Source organism: Mesoplodon mirus (assembly GCF_964341445.2).
Source record: "Mesoplodon mirus genome assembly, contig: HAP1_SCAFFOLD_3276, whole genome shotgun sequence".
NCBI classification, from domain to species: domain Eukaryota; kingdom Metazoa; phylum Chordata; class Mammalia; order Artiodactyla; family Ziphiidae; genus Mesoplodon; species Mesoplodon mirus.
Window position 1 is genome coordinate 1 of NW_028294054.1, and position 8,134 is coordinate 8,134.

Below are 8,134 nucleotides of genomic sequence, written 5' to 3' on the forward strand. Positions count from 1 at the left end.
ACACCCCCATTTACCAATACAACAAAAAGAATAAAATACCTTGGAATAAACCTACCTAAGGAGACAAAAGACCTGTATGTGGAAAGGTATGACACTGATGAAAGAAATTAAAGATGATACAAACAAATGGTGAGGTATAACATGTTCTTTGATTGAAAGAATCAACATTGTGAAAATGACTGTACTACCCAAAGAAATCTACAGATTCAATGCAATCCTTATCAAACTACCAATGGCATTTTTCACAGAACTAGAACAAAAAATTTCACAATTTGTATGGAAACACAAAAGACCCTGAATAGCCAAAGCAATCTTAAGAAAAAAAAAAAAAACGGAGCTGGAAAAATCAGGCTTCCTGACTTCAGATTATACTACAAAGCTACAGTAATCAAAGCAACATGGTACTGGCACAAAAACAGAAATATAGATCAATGGAACAGGATCGAAAACCCAGTGATAAGCCCACACACATATGGTCACCTTATCTTTGATAAAGGAGGCAAGAGTATACAATGGAGGAAAGACAGCCTCTTCAATAAGTGGTACTGGGAAAACTGCACAGCTACATATAAAAGAAAGAAATTAGAACACTTCCTAACACCATACACAAAAATAAACTCAAAATGGATTAAAGACCTAAATGTAAGGCCACACACTATAAGACTCCTAGAGGAAAACATAGGCACAGCACTCTATGATATAAATCACAGCAAGATCCTTTTTGACCCATCTCCTATAGAAATGGAAATAAAGACAAAAATAAACAAATGGGACCTAATGAAACGTAAAAGCTTTTGCACAGCAAAGGAAACCATAAACAAGACAAAAAGATAACCCTCAGAATGGGAGAAAATATTTGCAAATGAAGAAACTGACAAAGGATTAATCTCTATAATATACAAGCAGCTCATGCAGTGCAGCTCGATATCAAGGAAAGAAATAAACAAATCCAAAAATGGACAGAAGACCTAAATAGACATTTCTCTAAAAAAGATATACAGATTGCCAACAAACACATGAAAAGATTTTCAACATCACTAACAATTAGAGAAATGTAAAGCAAAACTACAATGAGGTATCACCTCATGCCATGCAGAATGGCCATCATTGAAAAGTCTACAAATAATAAATGCTGAAATGGGTCTAGAGAAAAGGGAACTTGAACTGGTGATGGGAATGTAAATTGATGCAGCCACTATGGAAAACAGTATGGAGGTTCCTTAAAAAACTAAAAATAGAACTACCATAAGACCCAGCCATCCATCTACTGGGCATATACCCTGAGAAAACCACAATTCAAAAAGAGTCATGTACCACAGTGTTCATTACAGCACTATTGACAATAGCCAGGACATGGAAGCCACCTAATTGTCCATCGACAGCTGAATGGATAAAGAAGATGTGGCACATATATACAATGGACTATTACTCAGCCATAAAAAGAAATGAAACTGAGTTATCTGTAGTGAGGTGGCTGGACCTAGAATCTGTCATACAGAGTGAAGTAAGTCAGAAAGAGAAAAACAAATACCATATGCTAACATATATATATATATATATATATATATATATATATATATATATATATATATATATATATGGAATCTAGAAAAAAAAAAGGTTCTGAAGAACCTAGGGGCAGGACAGGAATGAAGATGCATATGTGGAGAATGGCCTTGAGGACACGGGGAGGGGAAGGGTAAGCTGGGATGAAGTGAGAGAGTGGCATGGACATATATACACTACTAAATATAAAATGGATAGCTAGTGGGAAGCAGCGCATAGCACAGGGAGATCAGCTTGGTTCTTTGTGACCACTTAGAGAGGTGAGATAGGGAGAGGGAGAGAGACACAAGAGGAAAGGGATGTGGGGTTATATGTATATGTATAGCTGATTCACTTTGTTATACAGCAGAAACTAACCATTGTAAAGCAATTATACTCCTATAAAGATGTCAAAAAAAAAAGAAAGCAATGAGATTTTTTTTTACAATAGAAATAACTAACACCTGCTTTTCCAATGCAAGTCATTGAAATGAAGCAGTGGTCATCCAAAATTACATCAAACTGAAAAGGTTTTCCACAGAAAAGTAACTATAAACAACATGAAATGGTCACCTACTGAATGAGAGAAGATATTTTCAAACCTAATATCTGATAAAGGGTTAATATGCAAAATATACAAAGAACTCATACAATTCACCATCCAGAAAAGCACACTTGATTAAAAATTGGGCAGAGAATCTGAATAGACATTTTTCCAAAGAAGATATGCACATGCCCAGCAAGCACGTGAAAAGATGCTCAACATCACTAATCACCCAGGAAATACAAATCCAAACTACAATGAATTATCACCTTACACCTGTCAGAATGATTATTATCTAAAAGATATTATATTACATTACATTTATATTATTATACTTTGTTATATATTATTATATTTGCTATATATTATACTTTGTTATATATTATATGCACATATAAATACTATAATATATATTATATCATGTTGTTAGTGTATAGAAATGCAACATCTGCAAACAGTGACCGTTTTACTTTTTCCTTTCCAATTTGGGTTCCTTTTATTTCTTGTTCTTGTCTGATTGCCGTGGCTAGGACTTCTAATACTATGTTGAATAAAAGTGGTGAGAGTGGGCATCCTTGTCTTGTTCCTGGTTTTAAGGAAAATGTTTTTAGCTTTTCACCACTGAGTATAATGTCTTCATAATTCCTGAGAGCAAACTTGGTAAGAGCAAATGTGAGCAATATAAGGAGCAATGGAGCCTGTGGTTGCTTTATGGCATGTGAGTTTTGGTGGTTGGGCTGTTATAAGAAGAGAGGAAAGCAAGAATACTAGAGTAGAGGAAGAGTGCAGAAATGCATTGAAATTTTGTATGCACCTATAAGTATATAGTAGCAGAAGTGGACATCCTGATAGAGCTTTTTAAGACAATGGAATGAAAAGGTCAAATGCAATTTCTAGGGACTGACCTGTAATGGAAAGTAGACTTGGTACAATTGAGGGGGAAGCCAGCTGTTGATGGTAGCTCCATAAGGATAAAGTCACTACTGTTGTGGACAAAATTCTGTGAGAATAACTGCATCTGGTTCATTAAGAACTTAATTAAATTGCCCATTTCTACTTAGTCACTGCTCATAAGCCATTACCACTTTTCTAACCTATCTTGCTATTGAATTAGAGAGTGAATGCAGGAATAAAAATGATGAATGTTCACACTGACATAGTGCTAATTACCAGTAGAGCATTATACTAAGTGCTTCACGAACATTGTTTTAAATTTGCACACTGTCTTTATGAATTCGGTACAGTGTTATCATCATTTTATATAGGATAAAACTGAAGTACAAAGATAGTATGTAGCTTTCCCAATGCCCAAGACAGCTGGGATTGGAATCTAGGTTATTCTGTTCTGCTTTAAAACCCTACCTCATCTTTGACCAAACTCAGTGCTTTACAAGTTAGAAAATTGACACTGGACAAATTAAGAAATATTTCCCAGTCTATACCGAGAGGAAGGTGGCAGAAACCAGGTTAGAAAGTATCTTTAGGTCTGACCTTCAACCCTAAATCTCTAACAAAATTGGCTGTAAATGGTGGAGACTAGAAAGTGAAGGGTATTTAAAAATGAAGTAATGACAAAACAGAGTTAATTACATCCATCCTGTGGTCCAAATGACCACAAACAGTGTGAATGGAGCAGGGGTGTGATTTGTTACACACCATTCTGTGCTTGCTATACCTTCACCCCCTATAGACTTTCAGTATATTCAGCCTGTCTCAGAAAGTTATAATTCTTCAGGAAAAGTTAAAAATGATACAAAGAATAACATGAGCCACCTATATTTATAGAAATCTGAATCACCATTCTGTGTTTATTTCCTGGTTAAAGTTCTTTATTATTTTATGAGTACATTGAGATATTCATAGGGTGTGTGTTCAACCATGTCAGTTAAAATACTGTATAGCCAGATAACATAAAATTAACCTTAGACTCAGCTCTTTATTTCTTTAAAAATATGTTGTACCTTAAAAGATCTCACATATCTCAAGTTAATATAAACTTTGGAAATTTCAAGAACTATAGTGTATAATATCACCTTATTTTTATTAAAACCAAAATGAAAGCATCAGTATTATTCCTTGCAGAAGAAAATATGCATTTTATTTCATGCAAGTAAAAGCAATCATTTGCTTTGTATTTCAAATTGTCATAAAACAACCATTTTAGACTAGCCACCCTTGGGAATTCCCTGGCAGTCCAGTGGTTAGGATTCTGGGCTTTCACTGTTGGGGGACCAGGTTTGATCCTTGGTCAGGGAACTAAGATCCCGCAAGCCAAGTGGCACTGCCAAAAACAAACAAAAAAAAAGATGACTCACTCTTTGATATGTGTTTACCTCATCCAGCTATGAAAGTCAAAATGCTCAAGAGCATTAACAATATAACTTCTTCTAAAGCAGTAAATGATGGTAATTTATGCAAAAACAATTTCTATTAAAAATCTAGAAGATATGAGCTTAAAAGAAAACAAAAAAACTCTTCTAAGGACTTAGTTATGAAATCGTAATTTCTAAAGATGTTTTTAATAAAAAATTTATTATACAGTATTTTGACTCAGTTGAGTCATAAAAGTACTACTCAGTCTAAAATACAAACCATTAAGTATTCATTTATTTAAAATTTGATGTGACAAAGTGAAAGAGCGGCATGGACATATATACACTACCAAACGTAAGGTAGATAGCTAGTGGGAAGCAGCCGCATAGCACAGGGAGATCAGCTCGGTGCTTTGTGACCGCCTGGAGGGATGGGATAGGGAGGGTGGGAGGGAAACGCAAAAGGGAGGGGATATGGGAACATATGTATATGTATAACTGATTAAATTTGTTATAAAGCAAAAAATTATAAATAAATAAATAAATAAATAAATAAAACTTATACAAAGCACTGTACTCAGTAGGGACGCCTGCTCAACCACACACTCTATCAGGCTCAGAGTGGGTGCTGTTCAGATATGGGGGGGGTATCTCTAAAGCTGTAGAGGTCAGGGAGGGTGGAATGGTGGGTAAAAGTTGGGATATTAAAGTACAAATTACATGTTAATAGAAAATTTCATTTTTACCTTTGCTGAGGCAGCTTATTAGGACTAGGACTAAAGACACACTTCCTTAAGAGAGCTTTTGTTGTTTCTTTTTCAAGAAATGTAAACCACAGAAAAATATATGGGCACTAGAGGTAGCTGCTCGCTACCTCTACTTTCCCAAGTCTACAAAAGAAAAGAAGGAACCAGCTTGTGTCTCTACTTTCTTCTCTTCCACCTGGTAATAAGAGGAGAAATGTCTTCAGCTCAAGCCCTTTTAACGTTATGGTAAACAAGAGTGGCGTTTACCCTCCTTGCATGTGTGTGTTGTGTGTGTGTGTTGGGGGTGGAGTGGGTGTGTATAAATGGGAAGAAGAAGACTGGACATCACGTAGCAGGCTTTGTTATTTCCTTCTCCAGGGTCAAGATAAGGCCAGTATTATATACAAAACCCACAGCTGTCAAACAGGGCTTTTCTCTTCGGCAGCTAAAAGAGTAAGCATTCCTGTAGCATCCAAGATTATAACTTTGGTGCTGAGACATTCTCTGTCTATTGTTCTTAAAACTCACTTTTATTAACAATGCAAAGAAAGAAAAAAGAATACATGTCCATATTCACAGCCCCAAGAACCTTGCCTCACCTAACCAAATGAAGCTCTCTTTCTTGAGGAAGAAGAGAATATATTTGATTGGTGGCAGTTGTATGTGAGAATTTACTTAATGCTCATTTCCGTTTTAATAGAGTGTACCCAATGAGGAACAAGAGAGAGAGTCTGTATTTGAACTCACGTTTATGTTGTAGACATTGAAGTTCATGGTCTCATCACTCTACTATGTTCTCTCTGAAGGCTGATTACCAGACAGGGTCAAATTAATTATCAAAGAAATCAGTTGTGAGATTAATTGCATGCTGACATTTACCAAACACAATTGATTAAATAAAATTAATCTGCTTCCTATACCTAGGACTAAAAAATTTTAATATATCACATAACTCTATGATTATTAACATAAATCTGGAAGCCTTTAATTCATCAAAACGATTACCAAGTTCATTCTAAGGGTCAGGATCAGTGTTAGTCTATAGCAACAGCAAGTACAGTTGTGACTGTTGTGTACTCTACAGTTCTAGGAGGTAATATTCATACTGAAGTATAAAACCTGATGTCCCTAAGTGAGACCTTGAAAGACAATTCATTTATGCAGAGGAATAAGCTTCAGGCTTTGCCATCAAGGGACTGTGAACTAAGTTGAATAAGTGGATTCCTTAGCTTTTGAAGACATCTAAGGAAATAAATCTGGATTCTGTAAGCTCACTTTTGGATATTTTCATTTCATTACATTGACATTTTCCAATGTCAATAAATTTTTGTGTTTCTTGTGAATATTTCTTTATCCAATAATACCCCTCCACTGTATCATCCTTCTTCTTCATTAAAGATGACCAAGGTGTATAAGAATATCAATATTCAGATGAGGGATTTTCCAGTTCTGAATAAGGAAGTGAGGAAAAAAACATTCTGGTGACATGTCAGTGAAACCTGCCTTCAGAAGGGAAGTAGATTGATCTTTACACTAATCCCTTCTTTCTTACGTAAATGAGTTATGATGACACAAGCAATTTCAATGAAGCAGCTCTGACCATTATTTCTATCACAGGAGGGAAAAGACAGCCTTGTCCTCAGGAGTTTACAGACAAGCAAGTAGTTTCAAAAAAGGTTAGCTTCTCCTTTGGACTCACATATTCTTAAGAAGGGTAACTGGAAAACTATTATATATGCAGACACCACTGGTAAAAGAAAAATGAAATTTGGAGAACATTGATAAATATTAGGATATGAAATCAGATACTCTTAGATAAGAAACATAAAGTGTCTTTAAAACATAAAAAGAGAATTAGGGAAAGCCTCATAATCTGAGAAAAACTGTCATCACCTTGGCCTTGAGTTATATATCACAAAAACAAAATGTCCAGTTTCAACGTTTTTTCTCACTTTCATTTTTAAACTTCCTCTTTTAAAAATTTAGAACTTTTATTCAGTATTACTAGGTTCACAATTTGAAGATATAATTTTTATAAACATGTAGTTAAAAATAAAGTCCACTGTGGTTATTATAAGCATGCATGGCTAAAATTTAGAAGCCATTTCCTCACAAATGTGTATATAAAAATCACGTACATATTCAGCATTTCTTTGTATTTGCTTTGCATATGCAATTTTTAAAGGATAAGACACACTCCCTGTCTTCAAAGAACTTACCTTCTTATAAGATAAATAATAAGAAAACTAAATTTTATTAATATATATCAGGTTATTATGCACAGGTAAACTGCATGCCACAATTCCTGAGAAGAAAATAAATAAAATTAAAATGGCAAATTGAGGAAATATTTGTTCCACTTATGGAAGAAAAATGATTACTGTCCTTAATATATAAAAACCTCTCAAACTTATCAGAATGTAAACATTTTAATAGAAAAAATTAAAAAGAGACTAACAGTAGTTTACCCACCCCTTTTAAAAATCATTAAATGAGAATAGCATAAAAAAGTCAAGCTGTATGTAATTAAAGAAATGCCAACTAAAATAATGAGATGGCAATTTTTGCCTGTAAGATTATACTGCTCCACAATGGTAAGATTACACCATCTGCCATATCAGGTGTTGGTCATTAGGATTGATTAAAGGTGCACTGATATTCTGCTAATGGGAATTTAAATTGAATGAAGTACATACCTTTGATTTAGCAATTCTGCTTCTAAAAGTTTTTTTCCAAAGTATGAAATATTTTTCTTGATAGCAAAATTCAACATAAAACTGGTATGTATAACATAATACCATTTTGGGGGGACCAATTTGTGTAAAAATATTTAGAATACTCTGCAAATACCCAAATATTAATAGTGTTTTTTTCTGTAGGTGAAATTTAGAACAAATTTAAATCCACACTTTCTGTATCTTCTGGAATTATTTTGCAGTGTAACTATATTACTTTTACAAAGAAAAAATATTTAAGATTTTGTGTAC